The sequence below is a fragment of the Colobus angolensis genome, unplaced genomic scaffold (genome assembly GCF_000951035.1).
Source record: "Colobus angolensis palliatus isolate OR3802 unplaced genomic scaffold, Cang.pa_1.0 Scaffold308, whole genome shotgun sequence".
Lineage (NCBI taxonomy): Eukaryota > Metazoa > Chordata > Mammalia > Primates > Cercopithecidae > Colobus > Colobus angolensis.
This window is the reverse complement of record NW_012116355.1, coordinates 1122731-1135123: the sequence shown is the minus strand read 5'-3', so window position 1 is coordinate 1135123 and position 12393 is coordinate 1122731. Positions and strand designations below refer to the sequence as shown.

The window sequence follows — 12393 nt, the reverse complement described above, 5'->3', positions numbered from 1 at the left end:
GAGCTGACCCCACAGACTCCGCCCCACGGCGCCTCGCCCTCGAGGAAGGCTCCGCCCCGCCCCTAAAATTGGCACCCTTCGCAGCCCACGCCCCTCGGAGGCTCGCCCCGCCCACCCCTCGCCCTCGCAGAACTCCACCCTCCCCCACCCCGGAGCCGCCTGGTTCCTCCTCCGCAGAACCCGCCTCCACTCACTCCTCCTCCGCCTCCAGCGCCACTTCGTATCTCCTCATTCCCGACATGTCCTGGGCTCCGAACGTCTCCTGGGGAGCGGCATGATTGAATCAGGGATTCCCTAGCCCCAGGTCCCCTTCTCCGTCATGCTCAGGACGAGGCTGCCCAGTTCTCAGGTAATCTGAGGCTGATGCCCCCGGGAAGCCTCAGTTGCCACCACGGGACAGGGTGGGCTTGGAAATTTGGGAGGCACTGGAAGTTAAGGGATGAGGAGGCCGGTCATCTCCGGGGCCTGGGGCATTTAGGGGGCCAGGGTGAGAGGTTTGGCGGTCATGGGGCTGGGAGATTTGGGGCCCTGGGTGAGGATTTTCAGGGGCTGGGGTCACCTGGAGGGGGGGCTGAGAGGGGTCAGCGCAGCCTAAACTCCCGCCCTCCCTGGCTCCACCCCGGAAACGGACCGTTACCATTACGTCACAAGGATGCCGTCGCGCACTAGATTTGCCTGTCCCCCGGAAGGGGTGGGGTCTGCATGTCTCCCAGAGGAGGCGGAGTCGAAACGTCATCTTAGGGGGTGAGGCCAGGGGCGGAGTCGGTTGTTTAAGATGCGGGCAAAGGACCTCTTTTATAGGTGTGGAGTCAGGTTTTGGAGCTACACCTCGGGAGGCTGAGGCTTCCGCACCAGGCAGCAAGAAAAGAGGGTTGGGACTCAGTCCAGTACTGTTCTCCCAATCCCCACGTCTCCTCTACCCGTCCCTGACTTCTGCCCTGCCAAGTGCCTCTCTTGCTTGCCAAGAGAGGTCTTGTATGACCCTGGGCTGAGGAGGAATAGGTCCTGAGAGAGAGTCCAGTCTAGAAAAGGCCAGGCTACGGAAATACCTGGTTGAGTGGCCTCAGCTAAGCCACTGAATGTCCAGAGGGTCATTGCCCTTCCTCTCTGGCCTGAGACCTATCTTCCTGTGATATATTTTTTTCCCTACAGTCATTCAATCAACAGATATTTGCTGAATGACCACCTGTGTGTCACGCACTGTGCTGGGCATGAGAATGTGGTAGTAAAGAAGACAGGTGGCCGGGCGCGGTGGCTCACGCCTTTAATCCCAGCACTTTGGGAGGCCGAAGTGGGTGGATCACAAGGTCAGGAGTTCAAGACCTGCCTGCCAAGATGGTGAAACCCTGTCTCTACTGAAAATACAAAAATTAGCCGGGCGTGGTGGCGGGCGTCTGTAATCCCAGCTACTTGGGAGGCTGAGGCAGAGAATTGCTTGAACCTGGGACGTAGAGGTTGCAGTGAGCCGAGAGCACGCCACTGCATTCCAGCCTGGGCCACAGAGCGAGACTCTGTCTCAAAAAAAAAAAAAAAAACCAAAAAAACCCCACAAACAACAAAGAAGACAGGCACCTTCTCTGCCCTCTGAGAGGTAGGGGTAGAGCTGGGAGGATCAAAAGAGAATAGTCAGATTCTTACAATAAATGGGGCAGACTGGTGGGAAGAAGTAGAAGGTGCCAAGAAAGGACAATTAACTCAGTGTGGGAGGTTGGAAATAGCTGCCCCAGACCTCTAACATCCCAGCCAAGGCCTGGGATACTGAACCATAGTTCGTTTGAGTAAGGGGAAAGACAGTCTTGGGGCTGGGCCGACTGTATAGGAGGGAGTGACCAAAAATAAGTGGGGTGAAAGTTTCCTCTGGTTGAAATGTGAGGAATGGATACCTCCCCCATCTCACCCTCTTTCTCCCTTTCATACTTGACTTCCCTTACCTGAGCCACACACAGATAGCAGACAGACAGATCCATAGGTGCTAGGTGGTTTTATTGGGAGCACTGCAGTCTGGGAGTTGTGAATCTGTGCTTTTCACAACGTTCACCCTTTCACTCACTTTCACACTCACGTTGACACTCCAGGCCTGGCTGGGTCAGGTCTGGTGCCAAGGAACTAGAGGCCTGGTCTTCCCTTCTGGTCCTTTGTTTCCCAGGCCAGGGCTCTCTCTGGCACTCTCATGGCCTAACTGCTGTGGCTCTTGCTCTGGGAAAGGAAGGAGTGGAAGGGCCATGGGCTGTAATCTTAGATGGGGCTCAGAGGGGGCAGACAGGACTGGGGAGGGCCAGGCTTGCCTTGGCAGAGGTCTTCTGCAGTCTCCAGATGGTGCAATCCATCCAGGGCTGGTCTAGAGGCTGCCTCTCAGTGTGGTGAATTTGGAGTCAGAGAGAATGGAGCCATAGAACTCACCTTCCTGAAAGGCCCTGGTGTGAGGGGCAGATGCTGGGGACCACATCTGGAAACCTGTTTTAGGGGATTCCTTGTGGAAGGGATTGGGCAAGAAGAAGTGAAGAAAGTAAGATGGTGAATGGAGACCTGGATGATGGAGGAAGTTATTGGGAGGGGAGGAGACTGGACATTCTCCACCTCAACTCATAGGACAAAGTGCCCTGCAGCCATCCCTGAAGAGGAGGTAGCAGAAGGCACCAGAAATGTCCCCAGGAATTGGGTGTTGATTTGGTGAGAGGCAGAGTCCTCAGAATTGTTGGTATCACCCAGAGCTAGGGAGTGAGTATTAGCTTTAGGGCTTAATATGGGAAGGCCACAGCCCTGACTGGAACTTGGGATATCTGTGTCTAGAGCTTTAGTGTTGCTCTCTACTCCACCCACATGCACTGTTCTCTTCTTCCTCTGGGAAGACCAGGCTAGAGAGACAGAGCCTATAAAGAGAGAGCAGCCAGATGGCTCCAGGACCCATCCAGGCACTGATACATACAGGAACAGCTGGGGTACAGGCACATCTATATCATACAGGTGCACACAAAGGGTATAGGCATACCCACACCACACAGGCACACACATAGACTGCAAAGGAATACACACAATGCACAGGTATACCCATGTCACACAGGATGTACAGTTATCACAAGGGCACACCCATTTGGCATCTGTACAGTCTCAGGTTCATACTTGGACCTGGATGTTGACATTGTGAAAGGAGAATAAATCTCAGGACCCCCAAACCATTAAGCCAAGGGGAAAGTCAAGCTAGGAATTGTGTCAGGCAAACCTGCCTCTCATTTTATTCCTAAGAGAGATAACTACAAAGATAAAAAAAAAAACTACGTATGTCCCTCACAATTGGTCCACAGGGAAATTCCTTGTGGGCCTCAAGATCTTTACCTTAAGACAGTTGTGTTGAATTTCACCCTGACAATGTAAACTGATAGCTTATCTTCACAGGTGCAGTACAACGGACAGATCGCAAAGTCATTCTTCTGCTCACCTGAGACAAATGCGTATCTAATTGCTTCTTCTGCCCTATTGTTTATGCAAAAATGCAGATTCACTGAGCCAGACTAAGGCATCATTGTGACTATTCCTTTACTTCCCACTCCATATAAATTGTGTATTCAGTGAAAGACTGATCAAAGACCCAAAAGAATGCAGCCTTTTGTCTCTTGTCTACCTGGAAGCCACCACTTCCAGTTGTCCCACCTTTCCAGACTGAACCAGTGTAACACCTTACAGGTATTGATTGATGTCTCATGTCTCCGCAAAATGTATAAAACCAAGCTGTGCCCTGACCACCTTTAGCACGTGTTGTCAGAACCTCCTGAGGCTGTGTCATCTCATGAGTGTGTGCTCAACCTTGGCAAAATAAACTTTCTAAATTGATTGAGACCTGTCTCAGATACTTTTGGGTTCACAACATAAATTCAGCTTCCTTTACAGACTCCGTAAGACCTGCGTGTTGATCCCTGCTATGCCCCTCACCTTACCGTTTAACCCCTGCCCCATTTTACTCACTCCTGGCAAGAAAACCAGTATGCCGAGAAGAGGAGTGGTGCCACACAGGAGGCCATGGAGGATGAGCAGAGATGGACAAATGAGTAGAGTCCCTGAGAGCAGCAAGAGGCCTTCTGCTTATGTGGAGTCTGTGAGACTGTTGTGAGGTTGGATGGGAAGAGCAAGCAGGAGAGGGATCATGATCATGAGGGCGAGGGAGTCCTTGGAAGACTGAGGGTCAGTGAGTGTGTGTGGATCTGCAGGGGGCTGTGGCTGTCTCCTGTTTATGGCCCTCTAAAACTTTCATTTTCTACGTTCAGAAACTTCCTCCCCTTCTGGTGTGTAATAAAGAATTTGACTGGCCTTTGTCCCTGGCTCCTGAGAGGGAGACTAAACCTGTGGAATTTCCCAAGTAATAGTGTCTTTGTTACTCATGAGCCCTTTGGAACTCACCTGGGTTTATGCTAAGAGATGAGACGACTCAGGTTGGAGGTTGGTCACCATAAAGACCAACCATGTGATTAGAGGGTTGGGCTTTGGGCCAGGCTGACCTCTAGGGTGGAAGTGGGCGCTGGAGATTGAATTCAGGTATGTGGCCAGTAATTCAGTTATGCTGTTGTAAGGAAATCTCAATAAAAACTCCAGACACCAGGCCGGGCGTGGTGGCTCAAGCCTGTAATCCCAGCACTTTGGGAGGCCGAGACCATCCTGGCTAACACGGTGAAACCCCGTCTCTACTAAAAAATACAAAAAACTAGCCGGGCATGGTGGCGGGCGCCTGTAGTCGCAGCTAGTCGGGAGGCTGAGGCAGGAGAATGGCGTAAACCCGGGAGGCAGAGCTTGCAGTGAGCTGAGATCCGGCCACTGCACTCCAGCCTGGGTGACAGAGCAAGACTCCGTCTCAAAAAAAAAAAAAAAAAACAAAAAACTTTCTGGTTGATGAACACTTTGATGTGCCAGGAGGGTGATGCACCTTATGTCTCCACAGGGAGAAACCACTGAGAAAAGCTCTGCATTTGAGACCCTCCTAGACTTCATCCTGTGTGTCTTTTCGTTTGGCTGTTTCTGATTTACACCCTTAATAAACTAATTAAACACAGCACTTTCCTGAGTTCTAGTTATCAAAACTGACAGGGGGTTTGGGAACCTCCCAGACTTGTAGCCAGTTGGCCAGAAATGTGGGTGGCTTGGAGACCCTACTTGTGGCTGGTATCTAAATTGGGGACAGTCTTGTTGGGGACCTTTCTCTTAAACCTGTGGATTCTGGTGCTAACTCTCCGTGGCTAGTGTCAGAAGTGAATTGCAGTCCATGAGTTGATAGCAGAATACTTTCCCACTGAATATCTCCCCAACGTTTCTCCCTTTTTGTGGAGGAAACTTTTCTCTTTCACAACTCTCCTCAGTAGACTGCACCTGGTTTTCACTTTTTGGCTTCAGCTTTGAGAATCTCAGCAATAAGCAGTTTGGACAAAGGTAGGAGAGTTTGCACTATTACCGTTAGGGGAGGATTTGCAAGATTTGTGACGTTGCTCCTTTGGAGGCATTTGAGCCATCAGTCTCAAGGCTGGGAGTCAGGGTTTGGTTCAAGATTAGGGTCAGAGGTAGGAATGTGTCTCTTCCCTAGGTTCCTCACTGCCAGCTCTTCTCTGTAGTACTAAGACACCTGGGGGTAGGAGGAGTGGGAAAGATGGGACATAGCCACCCCCTAGATTCCCTGAGGACAATCACAGGAGCAGGGTAAGGATGAGAAGGTCCCCTCCCAGATTCTCCAGATCTCCCTAGGCCCGTCACAGTGCCTACATATCCACCATCTGAGATCCATTCCTCCCTTGGAAAGTGAAGCTAAAGGGAACATTCTTTGGAAGCAGGTTCAGCTCCCCTATCTCTCATCTCTGGCCTCTAGGACTTCGCCCTCCTGGCCCAGCCAGCACTGTCCCTCTCCCTTATTGACCCATTTTCCTGTGCTCTAGAGCCGAGTTAAAATAGCTGGAGGACAACTTGGCCCAGAACACCCCCATTCTCTACTGTAGCTTCCCTATCCTGGAAATTGAGAGGGAGTTTTGAGGAGAGGGTCTGGTCAGCTCACAGAGTAACAGGGAAACAAAGGAAGCAGGCTCACTGTGTACAATTTGTCTGAGTCCAGTGGGAGAACATATCCAACAAGTTATATGAAATGGATTTATTACTTACAGGTAGGCAGCAAGGGAAACAGCCCCAGGATTAATTGTGAGGCAGCCCTGAGGCTCAGGAAAGCTGCCCAGGGCAGATCAAGTTTCATCTGCCTATGCTCCACTTGCACTGCAGCCAAGGACTCCAGAGAGCAGCCTGCCTTGGGTTTTATACCCTAGGGCAATGGGACTTCCTGGGCTAAAACGTTGAAGGATATTCTGTTTCTGGGGTGGGACTAGAACAGAGCCTGTTCCTTATCTGTTTCTGTCACCTCTTCCTTATCTCAAGATTTTGCATTCCAAGTGAGAAAGGGAGGAGAACCGGGTCAGTGTATAGTCACCCAGAGAACTGTTCTGCCAGACCCAAGAGATAGACCTCTCAGAAGACACTATTGTGGAGTGCTATTCTGTTTCCCATTCCAGATCTAGAGTATATAATGGAGCAGATTTAATTGCCCGTATTTTTCTGCCCCATCCATCCATCCATCCAGCCAGCCATCCATCCATCCATATGTCTATATGTCCACTTGTCTTTGTCTCTCCATCAGCCCATTCTTCCTTGTTTCACTTATTTTTTCATATATTCATTGTCACCTGTTCATCTGTATGTTCAACCATTATTCATTTATTAATGTTTCCCTTCATTTATTTGTCTCTCAGTTATGGTAGTAATTAACATTTATTGATACTTAAGTGCCAGGCACCATGCTAAATGCTTTAAATTGATTGTCTCATGACACATCTATGAAGTAGATTTCTGTGGGCTGTTTTTGTTCATGCAGACCACTTTTCTGCTTTTCCATACCCTTTTTGTGGTTCCTGTAGGAAACTTGTTTCCCACTTAACATGGTCTTGGTGGAGCTGTCAGCTACAGTACTCTGATCAGAGTACCCCATTTCCTGGCCACTGTGATAGACTGAAGAACTGAGTATGTGTCACAAGTACAGATTACTAGAGTTTTCTATGAGATTTGATGTTTGGATGCCAGGAGAAAGAGGATCTCTTTTAGATCAATCAATATAAAAATTTAGGCTTGAGGCTTCTAGTGGCCATATTTCTTGCTACTAGAAGAGCACCTGTATCTTAGACCATTTTTCTGTTGCTTAAAGCAGAATACCTAAATCTGGCTAATTTATAAATAAAACAATTTATTTCTTACAGTTATGGAGGCTGAGAAGTCCAAGAGGGTACTTGGAGTCTCTTGGACATACCTGGTGAGATCCTTCTTACTGGTGGGGACTTTCTGCAGGGTACTGAGGTATGGCACAGGGCATCACATGGTGAGGGGGCTGAGCATCCTAGCCCAAGTCCCTCTTCTTAGGAAGTCCTTAGTCCCACACCCATGATAACCCATTAATCCATGGATGGATTCATCCGTTTATCAAGGCAGAACCCTCATGACCCAATCACTCCTTAAAGGCCCCACCTTTCAATATTGCCACATTGGGGATTAAATTTCTTTTGTTTTTAATTTGTTATATGTTTTTAAGAGACAAAGTCTCATTCTGTCGCCCAGCTGGAGTGCAGTGGCATGATCATGGCTCACTGAAGCCTTGAACTCCTGGTCTCAGCCAGTTCTCCTGCCTCAGCCTCCCAAGTAGCTGAGACTACAGCTACAGGTGTGCACCACCATGCCCAGCCAGGGTTTAAATTTCAACATGAGTTTTGGAGGGGACAAATATTCAAACCATAGCAACTTTGGGATGCCAAGGCGGGTGGATCACCTGAGGTCAGAAGTTTGACACCAGCCTAGCCAACCTAGTGAAACCCTGTCTCTACTAAAAATACAAAAATCAGCCATTCATGGTGGCACGCACCTGCAGTCCCAGCTACTCGAGAGGATGAGGCAGGAGAATCACTCAAACCTGGGAGGGGAAGGTTGCAGTGAGCGGAGGTCGTGACACTGCACTGCAGTCTGGCAACAGAGTGAGACAAAAAAAGATTAGAGAGGTATCAAGGTAAGAGAGGGAGATAACAACATTTGAACCCCTGGATCCAACCAGGGTTGCAGATAATCTCCTTAATGAGAAGTTTTTTGTGTTTTTTTTTAAGATGGAGTCTCGCTCTGTTGCCTAGTCTAGAGTGCAGTGGTGCGATCTGGGCTCATTGCAACCCCTGCCTCTTGGGCTTAAGTGATTCTTTCACCTCAGCCTCCTGGGTAGCTGGGTGCCACAGCCTGGCTAATTTTTGTAGATATGGAATTCCACCATGTTGCCCAGGCAGGTCTCAAAGTCCTGAGGTTAAGCAAGCCACCTGCCTCAGCCTCCCAGAGTGCTGGGATTACAGGTGTGAGCCACTGCACCTGGCCTCATACCTAGTTTTGATATAACAAATTTAACTTTTTGCCTAAGCTGCTTTGAATTGGGTTTTTGCCATTTGCAACCAAAAAAGTCCTCAGTAAAAATGACTGTATTATTTCTGTTTTACAGATGGGGAAACTAAGACCTAGAAAGGTTAATTTTCCAAAGATTTCCCAGTTTATATCAAGCAGAATGCTGGTATTTGGAGCAAAATTCTGCTTTATTACCTATATGTGTCCATCTTCCCGCCCATCCATCCATCCATCCATCCATCCATCCATCCATCCCATCCATTTATTTCTCTGACCATCTTTCAATGCCAAGACACTGAAGGCAATTAGTATTGTTTCACTTGCCAACTTCAATTCTGAAGCTGAGTCTGGATCAGGGATTGGTAAACTTTCTGTAAATGTCCAGATAGTAAATATTTAAGATTCTGTGGGCCATACAGTCTTTGTAGTAACTACTCAGCTTTGCTGTTGTAGCACAAAAGCAGCCATAGATATATTTAAATGAATAAGCATGGCTGTATTCCAATAAAACTCGATTTACAGAAACAGGTGGCAGGCTGCATTTGGCCCATGGGCCATAGTTTGCCAATGCTAGTCTGGATCAATGGGGAAGACATATTATGTTCTATTGCTGGGAACATGAACAGGGAGCGCCCTTGTGTTTGTACTGTGATTATATGCTTAAACGATTGTAGTGTGTCCTTGGTATATGTGAATGATTGACTGTGTGATTGATTATGTGTCTATGTACGTATGTGTGTGGGTAGAGATGTGTAGGTGGGTAAGAGTGTCGGCAATTATGTATTTGTGTATGATGTTTTTGTTGTTTTTGTTTTTTGAGACAGGGTCTCGCTCTGTCACTCAGGCTGGAATGCAGTGGTGTGATCTCAGCTCACTGTAACCACCACTGGGCTCAAGCTATTCTCCCACCTTCCAAGTAGCTGGGACTACAGGTGCGTGCCACCACACCCCACTAATTTTTTGTATTTTTAGTAGAGATGGGTTTTCACCATGTTGCCCAGACTGGTCTCAAACGCCTGGGCTCAAGTGATCCGCCCGCCTTGGCCTTCCGCAGTGCTGGGAGTACAGGTGTGAGCCACTGTGCCGGGTGGGTTTGTTTTCTGACTGCTTTTTCTATCTCTTTGTGGGTCTCAATCTGCAAGGCCTGCAGGGGGCGTCCAGTGCCCAGGGAAAAGGGGCTCCTGGCCTGGACTCTCAACCTCATGGGGCCTGCAGAGGGCGTCTAGCATACAGGGAAAATGGAGTGTGTGGCCTGTGGAAGTGGGGATCTGGCCTAAGTGAGCTGTCATGTCTTGTTCCAGAAAGGGGCTGGAAATGAGCAAGAAACCAAATTACTCAACTTCTGAAAGTCCCTGATCCTGGGAAGGGGTCGGCTTCACTTCCTATCCTTCTGCAAATCCTCTATCCATGTCTGGAGGGTCTTAGTCCAGCTGGAGGGGCAGAGCTTGGCTCTGCAGTCCCAGAGCGTGGGTGGAACATTGCACAGAACTTCTGGAGGTAATGGGATATCAGGATGGGGGAAGTCTTGAGCAATAGCATACACCCCTTCCCTGCCTCCTACCCCCTGGAGCTTGAAATAACGCCACTGCCAGGGTTTCCTCAATACTTGTCTCCTCTATTCCCTGCAATTCGGGCCACTCTGAACCTCAGAGTGCCTGGGCCTGGGCTGAGCTTGCTTGGGAGAAGCTCAGGAAGCAAGGGCCCCTGGATGCAAAGCGGAGGGTGACCTCTGCTACGTGGTTGGAGATGGGGAACTCTGGGGTGTCAGAGGGAGGTAGGGAGGGGAGGCTGCCTAAAGGAGGGAGCTTTGCAAATAGAACCTCAAGGATGGGTGGGAATGTAGAAAGGACATTCCAGGTAGAATGCACAGCAAGCACAGAGGCTCAGAGGAGGGACATAAGAGTTTGTGATTAATCCCAATGTAGGTGGGTCAGGGAAAGGGCTAGTGGTGGGAGAGGCTATATGTGTGTGGGAGGTGGAGTGGGGGAGTTATTTCTGGTCATATATAATTTTGAAAAGTTCCTGAGGAAGGAGCCATGGGGATGGCCTAGCCCAGATGCTGCAGCTGCCCTTAGGAAGGAGGTAGAAGTCAGGGCTGGGCTGTAGTAGCAGGGATGAAGAAGTGGCACAGATACCAGAGACATTGAAGAGGTAGAAGTTGGGCTTGGCATGGTGGCACACACCTGTATTCCCAGCACTTTGGGAGGCCAAGGCAGGTGGATCACTTGAGCTCAGGAGTTCAAGACCAGCCTAGGCACAATGGGGAAACCACATCTCTACAAAAAATACAAAACTTTGCTGGGCATGGTGGTGGGTGCCTATAGTCCCAGCTTCTCAGGAGGCTGAGGTGGAGGATCTCTTGAGCCTGGGAAGTGGAGGCTGAAGTGAGCCGTGATTATGTCACTGCACTCCGGTCTGGGCAACAGAATGAGAGCCTGGAAGAGCCAGGGATGGTGTACAGATCTACTTCTGCGTTCCAGGCTACAGAGCCAACTGTCTATTTGGGATTTCCTTGGCTTTCTTACAGATACTGCATTGGTCTGTTTTTGCATTGCTATAAAGAAATATCTGAATCTGGGTAATTTATAAGAAAAAAGGTTTAGTTGGCTCAGTTCTGCAAGCAATACAGGAAGCATAACACTGGCATTTGCTTCTGAGGAGGCCTCAGGAAGCTTATAATTATGGCAGAAGGTGAAGGGGGAGCAGGCGTCTCATATGGCAGGGGCAGGAGCAAGACAGAAAAACAGAGGGAGGTGCCACACGCTCTTAAATAGTCAGATCACATGAGAATTCACTCATTTTCAGGAGGACAGCACCAAGGGGGTGGTGCTAAGCCATCCATGAGAAATCCATTCCCATGATCCGATCACCTCCTGCCAGGCCCCAATTCCAATACTGGGGATAACAATTCAACATGAGATTTGGGCAGGGACACATTTTCAAACTATGTCAGATACCTTATTCCAAAACCAAACTCCTGATTCTCAACACTTCTCTCCTAGCTTGTCTTCTCACCAGTTATCCATCTCAGAAAAGGAAGTTGCCATCCCTCCAGGGGCTCAGACCTGAAGCCTGGTGTCATCTCTGGTTTTTCCCTTGCCCTTATGCTTCAAATATAATCCATCAGCTCAGCCCCTCATTCTACTTATAAGTCCGTATCAGATTCCTCCTCTTCTCTATTCCAACTGCCACCACCTAGGTTAGGCCAGCATCATCTCTTTCCTAGACTGCTGGAAAAGCCCTTTGACTTCCCCATTCTTCTTTGTACAATTCATTTTTCCAGACTGCTGATAGGGTCTTTGTAAACTGTTAATGAGATCATGTTACTCCTCAGCTTAAATCTTTCATAGCACTTATAGAACAAAATCCTCACTCCTTCCTGTGGCCTGCAAAGACTTGGATCCTATGACTCCAACCTCCCTGTCCTACCTCTTCTTATGCCATCTCCTCCTCGTCCATTGTCCTCTGGCCACACTGGTCGTTCATTCTTGAATGGCTGGCTTCTTATCTTTTAGGTGTCCTGGTGGTTAATACTGAGTGTCAATTTGACTGGATTGAAGGATACAAAGTATTGATCCTGGGTGTGTCTTTGAGGGTGTTGCCAAAGGAGATTAACATTTGAGTCAATGGGCTGGGAAAGGCAAACCCACCCTTTATGTGAGTGGGCACAATCTAATCAGCTGCTGGCAATATATGCAGGCAGAAAAATGTGAAAAGAGAGACTGGCCTAGCCTCCCAGCCTACATCTTTCTCCCATGCTGGATACTTCCTGCCCTCGAACGTCGGATTCCAAGTTCTTCAGTTTTGGAACTTGGACTGGCCCTCCTTGCTCCTCAGCCTGCAGATGGCCTATTGTGGGACCCTGTGATTGTGTGAGTTGATACTTAATGTATTTATATATTTCCTTCCTCCCTCCCTCCCTTCCTTCCTTCCTTCTTTTTTCTTTTGGAACGA

At 48.9% G+C, this 12393-nt stretch overlaps 1 pseudogene across 1 annotated transcript in view; it reads right to left on the bottom strand.

Annotated features, from left to right (window-relative positions):
- Positions 1–736, bottom strand: part of LOC105517835 — a 1159-nt pseudogene extending 423 nt beyond the window's left edge. Inside the window, exons 1-2 of the transcript XR_001002719.1 lie at positions 560–736; positions 139–262 (exon numbers count right to left, since the gene is read on the bottom strand). The product of XR_001002719.1 is annotated as an uncharacterized LOC105517835 (transcript). The remainder of the gene's footprint in view (positions 1–138; positions 263–559) is intronic.
- Between the last annotated feature and the right edge of the window lie 11657 nt (positions 737–12393).